This window comes from Castor canadensis, chromosome 8 (genome assembly GCF_047511655.1).
Source record: "Castor canadensis chromosome 8, mCasCan1.hap1v2, whole genome shotgun sequence".
NCBI lineage: Eukaryota > Metazoa > Chordata > Mammalia > Rodentia > Castoridae > Castor > Castor canadensis.
The window spans coordinates 88859987-88878043 of NC_133393.1; the positions used below are offsets into that span (position 1 = coordinate 88859987).

General features: G+C 43.0%; 1 non-coding gene and 1 pseudogene across 1 annotated transcript; one reads left to right on the forward strand and one right to left on the reverse strand.

The window, feature by feature from the left end:
- Window positions 1-6334: 6334 nt before the first annotated feature.
- Window positions 6335-17702, reverse strand: LOC109684084 (thiol S-methyltransferase TMT1A pseudogene; annotated as a pseudogene).
- Window positions 11194-11381, forward strand: LOC141425970 (U2 spliceosomal RNA). Its single transcript, XR_012451095.1, has one exon. It is a non-coding gene; the product is annotated as a U2 spliceosomal RNA (small nuclear RNA).
- Window positions 17703-18057: the final 355 nt, after the last annotated feature.

The following is an 18057-nucleotide window of genomic DNA, read 5'->3' on the forward strand; positions in this document are numbered from 1 at the left end:
GACGAGCCTGGAAGGCATGGCTTTCACAGATGCTACTGCGACTGCAGCTGGGGGCAGAAGTTCCAGTCCTGGGCTGGCCCAGCCAGGGGACTCCCTCACTTGCATCAGTGCTCCCAAATCCAATCTGCCATCTCAAAGACCTGCCTCTGACTCCCAGAGAGCTCCAGTCTTTATTTGGATCCTGAAATCTCCAGTTAGGACCCAGATATTCATTCCACAAGATTTGGGGACTATCTGATGCATGGAAATTCCTACTGTTAACAGGCTTCCCTACATCCTTGACTCTGAGCAGTAGTCTTGTTGTTCCTTATTTCAGTACAGTGGACAGTGCTTGTATGCATGTGGTGGTGGGGGGGATTGGAGGAACGATGAAGAGTGGAGGGGTCTCTCTGCCTTGCAATTGTCGGTATTTTACCCACACTACACATTTTCCCAGTGTCTGACTTTTTAATCTCTAGGGCCATTGATCCTCTGGGCCCATAAACTTGTTGATTTCTTACAACAGACAGACTCTGTCTTATCCCCCTCTCAGTAACTGAGCATGCCATCTCAGATATCCACATACATACCCACCTTTATAGAATGAGGTGCCTCAGAGAGAGCCTCTGAGGCTCAGAAATGGAGGAAGCAGTGTGGTGATTGGGTTGCAATCTGCCTTCCAGACATGCAAACAGGAGTGAACACGTGTGTACACATAAAGGCACAGAGAAACACAGCATTCATTGAGCACCTGCTAGGGACCAGCTGTGATTAGGCACTGGGAGAGAGTGGATAGGGGCTGAGTTCGCATAGCCTGGCGGGACAGCAGCTCACAGCTGCCTGGAAGAGCTTTGCATCAACAGACCTTCAGTTCTTTTCCATTCTTGGCAATTGCAGAACTATCCCAGGGAAAATCAAAGCATTAAAGATATGCAAAAGGAGAGGTAGCAGCATTGCTGTGGGGAAAGCAAGCCCTCACTAAGCTTCAGTGTCCAGTCATTGAATATGATTTTTTTGGAGGGGGGAGATACTGGGGTTTGAACTCAGGATGTCATGCATGTCTGGCATGACTCTATCATTTGAGTCATGCCCCCAGCCTAGGAGCCCACTTTTTGTACCAGCAACAACACAGTAGTTGGTCCCTGTTAACCTTTGCTGGGACACAACACCGGAAACACAGAAGAGAGGTCTACAGATTAACAGGGTTTGATGACTGAAATAAAATCAACAAACACATATACATTATAAACATAAGGTGACAATATCAGAAGTCAGAGGCTCAGATCTTTTCATTCCCTCTCTTCCCCTCTCTGCATAAACTCCACCTTCTACACAAGCATTCAGGGCTTGAGGAGAAGGTCTTGATCACAGTGCGGTGTAGAAAGAATCCTGCTTTGCTTCTCCCTAAGGCCATGGGCTTCTGATCAACTCCAAGTGCTTAGTGCTAAAGGTCCTCAAGTAAGCCTTGTCTTGCAGCCTCAGTCCAGCCCTCTCCTGTTCAGTCTCAGGTCTGAATCTCTGGACAGAGAGGTGTTTACCCAGCCCACGCCTGGCACTCTGTCCCTGGCAGTCAGGGTAAACAGGTTTGGCTGCTTGAGCTGGCTGTAGCCTTTGCTTTTAGTGAGATAAACGAACAGTCAGAACTTTTGGTGAGAACTGACAAACTTTTTGAAATCATTTCTAACCTACAGAAAAGGTACGGAAATAGTATAAAGAACTTTTTTTTTCTGAACCATTTGAGAGCAGTGTATTGGACCTGATGGTCCTTAAACCCTAAATACTTTAATGTGTATTTTCTACAAACAAGATCATTCTCTTACTTAATGATAACACTGTCATTAAAAGCAGGAATTTAATATCAATATATTACTGCTATGTAACCCTCAGACCCCATTCACATTTTACTGGTTGTCCCAGTCTTGTCCTATATAGTTCAGAATCATATATTGATGCATTTGGTCACCATACCTTTCCTCCTCCTCCTCCTCCTCCCCCAACTCCTTCTTCTTCTTCATGGTTCTGGGGATCGAACCTAGGACCTTGTACATGCTAGACAAGTGCTCCAACACTGATAGCCAATGACTATCATGTCTTGTTTGTTAGTTTTGCAGTACTGGACTCACACCCAGGATCTCTTGCATGTTAGGCAAATGCTATTCCACTGAGCTACATCCCACCCCTTCTGTTTTATGTGGAACTCACAATTCTGTCTCAGCCTCCCAAGTAACTTGGATTAAAGATATGTGTCACCATGCCTGGTAATCATATCTTGTTAGTCTTTGTTAACCTAGAACAGTTCCTCAGTCTCGATTTTCATACTAGGGCTTGAACTCAGGGCCTACCCCTTGAGCCACTCCACCAGCCCTTTTTGATTTTTTTTTTGTTTGTTTTTTGCAATAGGGTCTTATGAACTCTTTGGTGGAGCTGGCTTTGCTCCTCTTGATCTCTGCCTCGTGAATAGCTAGGATTACTAGTGCCCACTTCACCTGGCTTGAGGATGAGCCAGGTATTTTGTAGAATGTCCCTGAATTTGGGTCTGTGTGATGTTTCCTCATGATTAGATCCTGCTTATTTGTTTTTACTAGGAAAATCACAGAAGCGATGCTGCTGTCTTCCTACAGCATTCCGTCGGGCAGTTCATGACGTCAATTTGTTTTGTTACTGGTGGTGCTGACTTTGATCACTTGACAAAGATGAGGTCTGAAGAGTGTCTCCATGTTAAAATACTTTTTGTCCTCTTTGTAATTAAAAAGCACTTTGTGGGTTGATACTTTGTGGCTATGTAAATATCCTGATCCTTTTCAAACTTCCTCCTAACAGTTCTACCATCATCTGTGTTTCTCAACTTAATCAATACTATGATGGTTGCAAGGCCATCAACGTGACTGAATTTATTAGTTGACATCTTCTGTATGTACTGGGGTTTGAGCTCAGGGCCTCGCGCTTGTTAGGCAAGGCACTCTACTGCTTGAGCCATAACTCCAATCCTTTTTGCTTTGGTTATTTTTGGACTGAGATCCTCCTATTTTAGCCTGCCTTGTAGCTGGGATAACAGGTGCTGGCCACCATGCACAGCTATATTGGTTGAGCTGGGGGATCTCACTAAATTTTTGCTGGGCTGGCTTCAAATTGCAATCCTCCCAATCCATCTCCTGAGTACCTGGGATTATAGGGGTGCCTGGATGCTGCAATTTTTTTTAAATCAAGAAAATATTTTGCTCAAACCTTGCCCTTAAAAATTATATATGTCTTGCCATTATTAAAATGTTAAACTGCAACCTTAATATTTATAAAGGGAAATTGTTTCTTTGTTCACAGCACTTTTGACACCAAGCGTGTAGGCTTTCTACACCAAAGCAATTTTCCAATTCTCTGGGGACACCAACTGGGTGGCCTACAAGTTAATTCAGTGCTGCTGATAGCACCTACCTACTTGCAGTTAGTGGAGACTGCCAGGTAAGGGCCCAGTCCCACAGACGGTCCATTCCCCACACCTGAGCCCCAGCCTTGGGCTCAGGGGCCACTCTTCCTTCTGACTTGGCTGAAGTTCAGGGCTTCCTACAACTCTCACTTCAGGTTTGATAATTTTCCATAGGATTCACAGGACTCAGAGAAACACTTTACTTATGTTCATCAGTCTACTATAAAAGATAGTATAAAGCGAACCTGGTGTGTAACAGAGTAACAGAGTACCTACTTATCATGCAGATGGCCCTGGGTTTGATCCTTGGTATCACAAAAGAAAAAATAGATACAAATGAAGACCCAGAAAAAGAGGTACTTAGAGAAATTTCCAGAGGTTGCTGAACTCAAGCTCTTCTGTTCTCATGGAAGGTGTAGTACCCTCCTGGCATGCAGATGAATTCACCAACCTGGTAGCCCTCCTATTGCCATAATTCAGGAATTTTTATGAAGGTATTATCGTGTAGGCATGATGGATTATTAACTCATTCCCCAGCCCCACTCCCCTCCTTGGAGCACAGGAGATGTAGCTGAAAGCTCCAAGTTTCTAATCACTGTGTGGCCTTTTCTACAACTAGCTCCCCATCCTGAAGCCACCCCGGAGTCCACAGGAGTGACTCTATGTCAGGAATTGGGGCCAAATACTAGAAACAAATAATAGAACAAAACACCCCTGACCTTAAGGAAATTATAGAGGTTTAGGAACTCTGTCATGAATGTGGGATGGGGGGCATAGAGGGGGGGAGACTAAGTACATTTTATATGCATTCTTCTTGCTTTTGCAGTACTGGGGTTTGAACACAGGGCTTTGCACTTGCTAGGCAGATACTCTACTGCTTGAGCCATGCCTCCAGCCCTTTTAGCTCTGATTATTCTGGAGATAAGGTCTCAATTTTTGCCTCGTCTGACCTGCCTGGGCTGTGATCCTATTTAAGATTTCCACTGTAGGTGGGTGACAGGTATGTGCCACCACCTCTAGCCTTTTCTGTTGAGATGGGGATCTTGTGAACTTTTTTGCCCAGGTTGGCCTAGAACTGAGATCTTCCTGATCTCAGCCTCCTGCACACCTTGGATGAAAATATGTGCTACCAGGCCCATATTTGTTGAGATGAAGTCTTGTGAAATTTTTGCCTAGGCTGGCTTCTAACTGAGATCTTCCATATCTCAGCCTCCCAAGTAGCTAAGATTATAGGTGTGAGCCACTAGCACCTGGCTCTGTATGTATTCTTTTTTTTTAGGTACTGGGGCTTGAACTCAGGGCCTTCACCTTGAGCCACTCCACCAGCCCTATTTTTGTGAAGGGTATTTGAGATAAGGTCTAGTGGAAATATTTGCCTGGGCTGTCTTCAATCCTCAGTCCTCCTGATCTCTTCCTCCTAAGTAGCTAGGATTACAGGTGTGAGCCACCAGCACCCGGCTGTATATATTCTTATATCACATTTTTTCACAACGAAGGGAAAAGTCACCCATCATTTCACCTCTTGAACACAATCGTTTCATACTTTGGTGTATTCCTTTTAGTTTTTCTCCAGTGTATCAGTTTTTCTTTTAAGCATACTCACCAGTGTGCTGTTGCTATGTATTTCCATTGTGCATGTTTACTTAAGACGATAAAAACATTCACTACTTGTGAAATATAAGTGCTGGCTCTGTATAGCTCGTTGTTTCTCTTTCCCATTTAATCCTTGACAAATCTTGCAAAGTAGGCATTTTTCTGATGTTAGAGATAAAGAAACCAAGACTCCCATGCATGGGCGTGCTAGGATTGGGGCCTAAGTGTCTTTGACTCTGGAATCTGTCCTCTTCAAAGCACAAATATTTTTCATAGACAATACTATCGCCATAACTGATTCTAAATGTGGACTTATATGAACGAGGAAGTGTCTTGCAGTTTACTCAATAGCTCCCTTATGTAGAACACGTGGCTGCATTCTCTTTCTCACTGTGAAAATGTTACCATGCAGGACATCATCATGAGTCTTTAAAAATCAAATTGCTTGTCTAAAGGGTTGCTCTAATTGGAATGATGACTCCAATCACAATGGTGTAGTATCCTTTTGAAAAATAGGTGATACTTTTTTAAGACAGAAAAGTTAGCATACATTTGAATACAAGTTTGGTTTTAGTCAAGAAACATTTAAAGGTTACCTGCTATGTACCAGGAATGATGGCAGGAATTGAAGGTACAAAGATATTTTTGTTGCTCAATCAGAAAGCCAAAAACAGGGCATCTCAACTAAGTGAACCTATGACTAAGCCGGTTGTATCAGGAGCCATGCAAAGCCCTCACTGGAAGGCTGAGGAGTGACATGGGGGCTAATGCCCAAAGGAAGGGCTGGTTCAGAGCAGATAGCATTACCAGCTGATGAGTGTGACAGTTACTAAGTTACTGTCTCTTAGCTGGGATCCCACACTCACAGACTGGGCTTTGAGGTGCTGCCGTCAGGACTCCTTAATTCACCTGTTTTGCCAGCTATTTCCATTACGACCTGCAGATAGGGGGTGCCAGAGGGTGCCTTTGGGGGCCTGGCCTTTCTGGCTGTTTGCTGTTATGTGTTTTGCTTTTCCTGACATCCACTTGGCAGGCTTCCAACCCTTGGAGAGTCAGCTTTATCGCATCTTCCCTCTTAGACATACCAGGCCTGCCCAGGCAGCACTTCTCCCACAGGTCTGCTTTTCAGGGGCCCCTCCACTCAGCTTCAGTTACCTCTAACCTCTTCCCTTTGTTCCCTTGGTCCAAGTTATGGCAGCTCTGTGCTATCCTAGAGTTCTCTTTTTGCCCTGTCACCAAGTTAATAGCTCTCTGCTTAATTAAAAATTCTTCCCATTGAATTCTACCTGTTCAAATAACTGGTGTGGCTACTGTCTCCTTTTTGGAACCTCTCGGGTAAGGTCAGGCCTGGAGGCCCGGGGTGTTGAGGTCCCTGGGGTCCATGCTTTCTTTTTCATTCACAGTGTACACAGAGAGTTGGGAAGGCATGAGCTCCCTGGTCAGTGGACCTATGGCAGCTGTCCTGTTGGCTGAGAAAGCAGCTGATTCCAGAGCATCCTCGGTCTCTTTTGTCAAGTCTTAAATAAGAAGGGTGAGGCCGGTCTGAGAATTGCTGATTGGAGAAGTTATGTTTGGCAGTTACATGGTCCACAAAGCCAAGAGTGTATCCTGGAGATGGGAGTCCAGCCTGGGCAATTAGTTCATGAGACTCTATCTTGAAAATATCTAACACAAATCAGGGCTGGTAGAGTGGCTCAAGCGGTAGAGCGCCTGCCTAGCAAGTGTGAGGCCCTGAGTTCAAACCCCAGTACCACCAAAAAACCAGTCTCTCTTTATAAATCCACACAAATGTTTTGTTGGCTTGAGGTATTAAGTAGCCACAGAGCAACTTTCACTTCCTCCCTATCCATCAAGTATCAGTGAGGATTTCATAAAGGTCAGAAGTTGCCTTGGCCAGTGGGTTTTCGGAGGTAGTTACCGGTCCTTACTGGAACACCCCGCTACGTGGGAAGATGCCCAGGTGAAGAAGTAAGCAGCCTCCAGTTAAATGTGGAGATTGAACCCACACACGTACTTCTGCTCCCTTCTGAGCCCCACAGAAACTGCAGCGAAGTTTATTTATTTAGTTAGATAAAAATTCCACCAGTTGGTTGTTTTGAAATGGGAACTGGTGTCAACACAGTAGATGGGTCATGGAACAGGGTGAGCATCCCATGACTTTCACATTTGCTTGTGCGCAACTTGTCTGTGAGAAGCGCTGGTAATTCCAGCTTCTTGGGAGGTAGAGGTAGGGAGCATCGGCGTTCAAGGCTAGCAAAAATTAGCAAGACTCTCATCTCAACAAACAAGCCATGGGAGGGGGGTGGTGGGGAAGGTGGGACAGGAGAAGAAAGAAAGAACATTAGAGGAGTTTAATCTACTCAATGTACAACATAGGCACGTGTGGAAATACCACAGTGAACCCCTCTGATAATTAATAATCAATGATAATAAAATAACGCTGATGTGTTGGCACACGCCTGTCATCCCAGCTACTCTGAAGGCTTAAGTAGGAGGGTCATGGTTTGAGGCTGACCCTGGGCATAAAACACAAGATCCTATCTGAAAAATAACTGAACTAAAAAAAACAGGGCCTTCTAGTACCACCACTACCATCAAAAAAAAAAATGCAGAATAGTTGCCTCTCAGCATAACCGAGCCACACAGGAACATATAACACACATCTCAAACACCTGCCAGCCACTTCAGTTCACTGCCCACATCCACCCAACACCAGGGGTTAAAATCTTGTCATAGGGCTTCAGGTGACTAAGCCATTCCCAAAACCTCACACGCTGCACCCCCCTCATGCTCCCATGTCCACTCCCACAAACACACTTCAGAGTTTTTTCCAACATATAATGCTGTATTCATTGTGATAGCTACATATTTCTTAACCATTTGGTAACCATTTCACCAGGTTCCTATTTTGTGCATGGGTAGCTAATGAAGCTTTTGAGTGCTCTGTCCCCAACACCACTTCCTCCCTTCCATACCATGCTTTCTCTTGCATGAGTTTGCACAGCATGGTGCTTTTTAGGAACACTTTGGAAGATTGTAGCAGCACTGGCTGAGCATGACAGCAGCAGTTTCAGCTGTCAGCATGTACAACGGACAAAGTAAACAGCAAGGGAGATGATGGCAGAGCTCTTTCGGAAACTGGAAAGGAGGACAAGTTGTAACGTAGCTCCAAGGACGCTGAATCTTGGAAGCCAAATGATTTTCAGAGCTCAAAAAACAAAAAAAAAAGGCTTGAAAAGCATTTCAACTTCCAGCCATTTCTGAGAAGAGTCCTTATTGAATTCCTGGGGCATTCAACAGAGACCACAGAAAGGTCCTGCTTTGGTGGAAGCCCAAGCTAACTCAGAAGAAGGACTCCTCTCAATTTACAGTTCACCCCAACAGAAGTGGATGTGGAGAAATTATACCCTTTGTTCAACACATAATAAAAAAGTACCGTGATCAACAGTCTGGCTCCAGCAAAATCTATAAACACATAGATGGGTGGAACAGAATACAATCTAGAAACAGACTCACACAAAGGTTTAAAGGTAATCCCATGGAGAAGGAATGGTCTTTTCAACAAATGATCAAAAAGTAATTTAGTACATTCCACAAAAGTTAACTGGGGATGAGGGCCAGGTGTGGTAGTACATGCCTGTAATCCCAGTTCAGGAGGCAGAGGTAGGAGGATCAAGATCCGAGACCAGCCATGGTAAAAAGCGCAAGACCCTGTCTGAAAAATAAACTAAAGTAAAAAAAGGCTGGGGGCATGGCTCAAGTAAGTTCAGGATCCTGAGTTCAAAGTCTAGTTCTGTCCTGCCCCCAAATGGACTGAAAATGGATCACACCTCGATAGAAAATATGAAACTATAAAACTTCTAGAAGAAAACAAGAGAAAATCTTTATAATCTAGAGGTAGACAGAGATTTCTTAGTTAAAATGCAAAAGCATGGTGCATAAAACAAAAATTGATAAATTGGACTAAAATAAAAATAAATCCTGCCTCAAAATGGTGGCACAGGTAATCCAAGCTACTTGGTAGGGAGAGATTGGGAAGACCAAAGTTCAATACCAGCCCAGACAAAAAGTTATTGAGACCCCGTCTCAATCAATAAGCTGGTTGTGGTGGTACACACCTGTGATCTCAGTTATGTGGGAGGCAGTAGGTGAGAGGATCATAGTCTGAGTGTGAGCCTACCTGAAAAATAACAAAGCAAAAAAGGGTTGGGGGCATAGCTCAAGTGTGCTTGTCTAGCAAGCATGAGGCCCTAAGTTCAAGCCCTAGTACCACCAAAAAACATCCCCCGAAACCAAAAAAGGAAACCTTTTGCTTTTTGGAAGACATCATCAAAAAACGAGAAGATACAGTTGGGCATGGTGGTGCATGCCTGTAATCCCAGCATTCAGGAGGCAGAGGCAGAAGGATTGTGAATTTGAGGCCAGCCTGGACTGTATAGTGAGTTCCAGGCCAGCCTAGCTACATAGTGAGACCCTGTCTCAAAACCAAAACAAAACAAAAAGGCAAGCCACAGACCAGGAGAAATATTCATATTCATATGTCTGACAATTTTCTTCACTGCAGAATACTTAAACAGCACTGGTAAGTCAAGAAGGAGACAAATAATGGGTAAATATTTGATATCACAGAATAAGATATACGAATGGCCAATAAGCATAAAATATGCTCACCATTAATTGTTAGGGAAATCAAATCACAGTTATCATGAGCGATCTCCATACCTCCATCAGAAGTACTGATGATATAAACAGCTGCTGGGCTTGGTGGTACATGCCTGTAATCCTAGCTACTCAGGAGGCAGAGATCAGGAGGATCGAGGTTCAAAGCCTTGATCATGAGACCCTATCTCAAAAAAACCCTTCACAAAACTAGGGCTGGTGGAGTGGCCCAAGGTGTAGGCCCTGAGTTCAAACCCCAGCACTGAAAAATAAAAAAGAGTTGATGAGTATGTTGAGCAAGTAGATTGTTCCTGTGTTGCTGATGGGAAAGCAAAATGGCAAGCCTATTTTATATTGCTGGTCAGCCTTGAATTTGCTATGTAGCCCAGCTGGCCTCAAACTTATGATCCTTTTGCTTCTTCTGGCTTTTGAGTGCTGGGATTACAGGTGTGCACAACCACGCTCAGCTCAGCAATTTCTTTTCAAGTTAAACTACCCAACCTAGAAATTCTACTTCTAGATACTTATTTACCCAGGGGAAATGAAAATGTATGCTATAAAATACTTGTACAAAAGTGTTTGTTTCTATCAGTTTTATTTGTAAGAGACAAAAATGGAATGTCCATTAAAGGTATGTATAAACAAACTGTGCTATGTGCACAACAAATGCTACTCAGCAATAACAATAAATTGATATGGGCAACAATATGGGTGAGTCCCCCAAAGATTGTCTTCAGCAAAAAAAGAAGGTAGGTGAGGTGTGCTTGGGGCCTAGGGTTATGGGAATCTTTTGGAGGTGACAGGTAGATTCTCTATGTTTATTTTGGTGATGGCAACAAGAGAGTATGGATTTATTAAACTGATCCAAATGTTTACTTGCAATGGATACATTTGATTTTATGTGAAGCACATCAAAAGGGTTGAGGTAAGGAGGAGCTGGAGGTGTGGCTCAAGTGACTAGTAAATTCAAGGCACTGAGTTCAAACTCCAGTAGCAACATAAACAAATGAACGACAACTACAACAAACCCTGGATGATTGGTTGAAGTCTGTTTAATAAGCCATTGGATCGTTAAACTTCCTACCCCACTCAGAGCAGCTGGGTTCTGTCCCTCCCCACCTCAGCAGAGGACTGCAGGCTTGTGCTCTGGAGATGGTTAAATAGAGGATCTCTGTAACAAGGTACATAGATACCTTGTGAGCACAGAGAAACGAAGGCAATAAGCAAAAGTTTACTGCTGAATGCTGAAACCTCAGATTCTCTTCTCTCATTTGGCTTCCAGCATGCTGGAACCAGGTTCACACAATCCCCGAAGACATTTGGGAGATTCTTCTTTAAGTATGACCAGCTGAAAAGGAAATCTCCTCAAACACTGATATTGAGATTTACCCATGTGAATAGCTCAACCAGCTCACCTAGGGTTGACATGCTGCATCCATGCTCCTGGCGCGCCTAGCCAACCTATGGTGACACCCCTGAAATGTGAGGCAGCTATGGGTCACCAGTCCTCTACAAAGAGCATCTCACACAAAAACTGGAGCTTATCTTGGCCTTTTGGTTAAGATCGAGTGTAGCATCTGTTCTTATCAGTTTAATATCTGATATGTCCTCTATCTGAGGACAACATATTAAATGGATTTTTGGAGCAGGGAGATGGAATAGGAGCTTGCTCCGTCCACTCCATGCATCGACCTGGTATTGCAGTACTTCTAGGAACGGTACATCCCTTGTTAAAATCATTGTTGCGAGGGCAGGTGCTGGTGGTGGTTGCCTATAATCATAGCTACTCAAGAGGCAGAGATCAGGAGGATTGTGGTTCTAAGTCAGCTTGGGCAAATAGTTCCCAAGGCCCTATCTTGAAAAATCCATCCCAACAAAGGGCTGTGGAGTAGCTCAAGGTGTAGGCCCTGAGTTCAAACCCCAGTACTGCAAAAACAAACAACAAACAAAAACAAAAACAGAAAAACCAAATGGGAAGGGGTTGGAGGAGTGGCTCAAATGAAAGAGCACCTGCTTAGCAAGCACAAGGACTGAGTTCAAATCCCAGTGCAGCCCTCCCAAAAAACAACAACAACAAAGAGCCTCCAAAACCAAATAGACTCAGACTACAAACAGGACCTCCCTGCAAAGGACCTTCTAAAACCTGAAGAAAACAAAGAATAAATTGGAGATGGAAATACTTAAAATCCCCTCTGTTTTAAAAATATTACCAGAGAAAGAGAAGATATGTCACCCATGAAACAGGAATAGAATGATATAATTAATTAATTAATTAATTATATATTTTTTAAAGGCAGAAAACAAAATGAATCCTTGGGAGCTAAAACAATGCTAGTAGTAATGAAAATTTAGTAAAAGGCTTTAAAGATAATCTGAAGGAAATATAGAATATATTTTAAAAGGACAAAAGGGAGAGGAATGAGAAAATTAGAGAAATAGGTTCATGAGGCCCAACATGGGAATAAAAGAGTTCCAGAAAAAGGGAACAGAGAAAATGTAAGAAAACCAAACCAAATCAAAACAAAACAACAATGAAAACAGCCAATACCAACCAACCAACCACCAACCAGCCAACCCTCCAACCAACCAACCAATCAACCCACCAAACAAACAAACAAACAAAAACCTACACAAACGAAACCCAAACATGAAAGAAATAATCCGAGGGAAATTTCCAGAACTGAAAGCTATGAACTTTCAGATTGAAATAGCCCATTAAATTTCCAATAGATCTTATTAAGTTTTCACTAGGAAAGGAAAGATTCTACAAACATATGAATAGGGAGGAAAGATTTTATATAAGAAATATAGAATCAGAATGACTTCAGACTTCTCAGCAGTGATACCAGCAGCTAGAAGAAAATGGTTATTTTCAGAATTTTGAGAGAGAGCATTCTTAAATTCAGGATTCTACAGCTGTCCAAACTATGAATTAGTTTGGAGGATAAAGAAAATCCAGATGTATATTTTTTCAGCATATTTACCTCGCAGGCATCCTTTTTCAGAAAGTGTTCAAAGGATATGCTGTACCAAAAACTAAGGAGAAAGTACAATGCAGCAGGCACAGGGGGAACATGGCAAGAGAGACTTTGGGGAAAGTGGCTCTGAGTGACAAAACCCACATAAAGTTAGCCATGTTTGAACAGACCAAGAGGCTTACACAAATGGGATGATTTATCAGCTCCGGGAAAACCACAGTAAGAAGGCATATTGATTACGTGGTCCAAGAAGTAAATTAGGCATACTATGTGACTCTGCTGCAAATACCAACTCATGAAATGACTGTCAGAATGAGGGGAGATGAAAGTTTGGTGGCTCTGGGGTGGTTGGGGAAGAGAGTTGAGCTCTCACTTTCTAGCGAGGCAAGCTAGTAGTCAATGTCTTGTCGTGGTTAATCTTCATTGTCAATTCAGTGAGTTGAGAGACTGGTAGGGCATTAGTAACACATATCTGGGTGTGTCTATGATGGCATTTCCAGAGATGAGTAGGACCCATGGGCTCTGACCTAATCAATGGACTAATCCCTTGATGGATTCATGATATGATGACATTATTGAGTTAGTGAAAAATAGAAAGTGGGGTTTACTTGGAGGAAATAGGTCATGGGGGCTATGTCTTGCTCTGTCCCCCACTTTTTTCTGTTTCCTGACTGCCATGAGGTGAGGAGCCTGTGCCCCATGTTCCTGCCACCGTGATGCTGTGCCTAACCATGGGCCCAGAATCAACAGAGCCAAGCAAACTTGGACTGAACCCTCTGAAACTGAGTGTCAAAGTAAATTTTTTCTCCTTTAAGTTGTTTCTGTCAGGTATTTTGTCATAGTGCTGAGGAAAGTAACCAAACGTGAAAAGTTGAGAAGTAGTAGTATAAAAATGTTATATAGATGTAAATTTTTAAAGTACAAGGCTAAAACTTGAATGTGGTTGTCCTTAGGGAATAGAAATTGTGTGTGGGTGAGAGCTACTATTTTTCATCATAAGCCTTAGCATTTGCCTCTAAATCATGTGCATGAATAACTTTGATAAAAATATATATCATTTGTCTATTTATATCCCTATTTATCCACCCATTCATCTATCTCTGGGGTATATTGGGAAAATGGTGGCAGAAATGGAGAAGGTGACTTATTTATTTATTTTTGGGGGTGCTACTGGGGGTTGAATTCAAGGCCTTGTACTTGCTAGGCAAATACTCTACCACTGAGCCATGTCCCCAGACCAAGAAGGTGACTTTATTTCCCATTGTCCTGCTGGGATACTCAGCCAATAGGACAAAAACATATATTCAGCTAATAAGGGTCGGGGGGGAGGGAGAAACTTGGTTTCTTGCTGTAGACACATGAGAAACTTTGACTTCTTAAAGCCCTGAACCCAAAGTGTTTGGGGGTGGGGGCACCACTAATTTGTCTAGCAGAGGTAAGACTGCCTGAATCATCTAAGTTCTCTCTCAGAGCAAGGAAAGGACCCAGCTATGGCTATTCTGCAGAAAGTCTAGAGAGAAACCATGAAATCTATTAACATCGGCCTTCCTGGAAGGACCCACTCTGTTTGCTTGAGCTGCTTTCTGTTGACACCTGAAGCAGCCAAGGAAGCTGGAGGCTCTCCCCACTCTTCACACAAGAGGATCCGGCCTGCCAGCCCATTTGCTGCCAGCTAGAAGGAGACCATCAACTTCAATAATTAGAACAGATGCCTCCTATCAAAGAAAATTTAATGGAATAAATAAGATACAACTTAAAAATAACCTATAATTCAAAAACATGTCTATGAGAAGTCAACAACATATTGCTAAAGAATGATCTGGAAATGTGAATGACCTGGCAATTTATAAAAATTCTCAATTTAAGATTGAATAGAGTGAGTGAAAAGTAGAGTAAATGTTGCTGGACCATAGAAGAACTCACCCTACAGATCAAATTGAGGAATTATCTTGCAACGTGGAACAAAAGCATAACAAAATGGAAATTATGTGTCAAAGGGTAAGAGGAAGAATGCCAAGGCTAGGAGATCATGCATCTGAACATTTGTTTCAAAAGAAGGGAAAGGAACAAATTGAGTAAAATCAATAAAGAAGTAGCAAGAAAAATTTTGTGACCCAAAGAAAGACTTGAGTATTAATATCAAAAGAGTTTTTTGAATGCTTAGCAAGATTAACAAAAACAAGACACATAAGACACATACAGAACATACCCTGCTGAAATTTCTGAAATGTCAAAGACGCTGAAAGTCCTAAAAAATTTCAGATATGAAAACAACCAATCGACAACAAAACCTGTCACCTGAAAAAGAAGAAGAATCAGAATGGCACTGAAGATATCTTTTGCAACTTGGAAAATCCAAGGACCATGGGACAATGCTCACAAATTTGAGGTTCAAGAATCTTGGTCAAAATATTATTTAAGGGTGAGGTTAGAAGACCATTTTTGGGTATAGAAGGATAACTACATGAATAGTTTCTAAGGAAACCGTTCAAGAAGGTAGTCTGGACAAATAAAGAAATTAAATATGAAAAACAAACAAACCCCAAACTCAACATAGAGGAAGACAAAGAGCAAGAGAAACAGTGGAAACAATAAATCCAGTAAAATTTATAGTAAGTAAATGGATGAAGTGATTTTAAACTTATAAATTGGAAAGGATTTTTGAAATAAAGTTGAGAGAGGAAAATCTTTAGTAATGGACTAGAAATAAAATTACAGGTTATTTCAATAAAACCTAGGATTTTGGGATGGAGGAGTTTGTGGGGTGGAGAGAAAAGAGAGAAAGAGGATGGGGAAATAAAAATGACTCTTATTCTGGTCTGAGTTCAGTAAGTCATATTACTATGTTCTTTATTTACTCTTGTGTTTTGATTTTTGTTTTATTTGGTGGTACTGGGGTTTCGAACTCAGGGCCTCAGGGTTTTGTGCTTGCTAGGCAGGTACTCTACCGCTTGATCACATACTTCCAACCCTACTATGTTCTTTGTTAATGAATTCTGGGTTCAAATATAACTTAAAAAATGAAAAGTAACTATTAGTGAACTTGGGTTAGAAAAACTCCCAAATACCAGGGAGGGGAAACACAAGTTACTGCCTCTCTAGGACAGATTAAGGGAGTAAGATTTAGGGAGGCAAAGGGAAAACTTTCATTCCCCTCCACCTTATATCCTTGAATTTTTAATTCTTTTTCCTGATGACACTGCACTGATCATTTGCCTTTATAATGAAAAGCAATGAGATAATAAACACTGAAAAGCAAATCTGTTCAAAGATGCTAGGCCATGATTCTCTGAGCAACGTGTTTGGAACTGCTTCCCACCATCTCTTCCTCTCTTTCCCAGCTTGCTTTGTTTCTTCTTTTTTCAGAAACAATGAATAATGACCGTCATTAGGGAAAAGAGCGAGAGAATGATGTTTAGGTAACTCTGGGAGGCTCCAGAGTAAAACTGAAGAATGTCTGACACAAATAAAGATGGATACCTGTGTACTTAACATGTTATTGGTTGTAAGGGAGCCATGTGCTGGCATGTCCTGTAGGGCAAGTTCTCATCTTGTGAAATTTGGGCTGAGATGGGATTTAGAAGAAGTCAGGTTGGAGGCCACCAGAGGAGTGACACGGTGAGAATATTTGTGGCCTGGAAGTTAAGATGCCTGAGTTTTAGTTGTTTTGTGCCATTTTTGTGGGCTACATGTGCAAGTTTTTTGTTCTTTCTGACACTAATTTTCTCACCCCAGAAACACTGTTGTCACACATGGTTGTCATTCTCTAAACATCTGTTGGAGATGTTTATTTATTCATTTATGAATAAATAAATGAGTGAAGTGACTTGCCCAAGGTTAATCTCAGTGTGAGCTGCACCCAAGCCCACAGGTGTCTTGATGTAGCCTGATGCTCTGCCCAGCTTAAAGAACAGCACAGATGGGCCTCTCCCACCTCTCGCTTCACTCACCGGCCGCAGCACTGTGCACGCCTCACGGAGAATCTGCTCCTGGTTCTCCACGGAGCATAGCACCAGGGTGCAGACCACCACATCCACAGAGCCATCGGCCACCTGGTCCATGTTCTCCCCAGCAGCCACCACGAAGCGTTCAAACTGCAGGTGTCGGTTCTCGGCAATGCTCTTGAACAAGAACTTCTCAAAGTTGGGGTTGGGGTCAATACAGGTCACCCTGCACCCGGGTGGGTAGAACTTGAAGTTGGCTCTGGTGCCACAGCCCACTTCCAGCAGGGAGAGTTTCCCGGAGGGTCCCGCAAACTCCTGCATGTTGCTGAAGAGCTCTCGCTTCTTGTTTGCCATCTGCTCGTTGTATGTCACAGTGAAACTCACCAAGAAGTAGGGAAACCATTTTTTGCCTGTCCAGTTCCAGAAAATCCCCCAAAGTTCAGCAGATACATGGGAAATGCCAGGATGTAGATGGCCAGAAAGAGGAGGTGGGGGAGGATGGACAGTGTGTGGAAAGGAGCACCAGAATCATGGGATAGAGGGGAGGCAAGCTGGTCGGGGAATGTAAGACCCTACAGAAGCCCTCGAGCCCTCCACAGTCTTGTGAAGGGAGGGGCTGCCGCAATCTCCTTGGGCCCTCAGCACGAAGATGCCCATGAGCATGGCTGAAATTCCAAATTAGCTACCACAGTGATAGCTTCCATTGCAGTTCCCACTCGTTGAGCTGTAAGTACATTGGATACATTGTCTTTTTAGTACTTAAGCCTCATGTACAGACAAAGAAATCGAGTCCCACAGTGATCAGCTACAAGGTCACATAGCTAGGAAGAGGCCATTTGAATCAAACCAGAGCCGCCACCTTCTGCTGGAGAGAGATATGGTTTCTTCTGAGACTGCTGGGTTTGGCGTCATGTCCACTGAGACCAGAGAGAGTACATGTGGTACAGGATGAGCAGGTGGACAGAACTCAGACAGAACAGACCCGCCCAAATGTTGTTTCTGTCTGAATAGCTGTTCTCTTAAAACCTGTGCGACTTTTTCTGATCTGGCCTCTGCTGCCCACCAGTGACTACCTACATCCTTATCCACCTTCAGCTCCTCTGTCTTGCCGTAGACATAGAGAGGCATTTCTCCTGGGTACCAGAATTGATCCCTCCTGGACGCTTTGATCCACCCCCCTGGAACTTGCTCCACTAGGTAGCTTCAATCTCTCTCATATTTAAGATCTGTTCAACATGTCTGTCTCACAAGCTCAAGCCTCGACAGTCATAAAATCATCCTTTCCTTTATCTTGCTTTCCGTTCAAGTTCACCTCACTTTCCCTTCTCGCCAAATGTCCTTAGAAATTGTAATCGGTGCTCCCTGTTTCTGCTTCTTCGCCCCACTGAACCTTCTCAGGCTGTTGACATCTGACTTCTTTCTCCACAGCTGCAATGAAAGTGCGTGCTATAACTCTGTCAATGTCAAATGGGAAGGTGGCCAA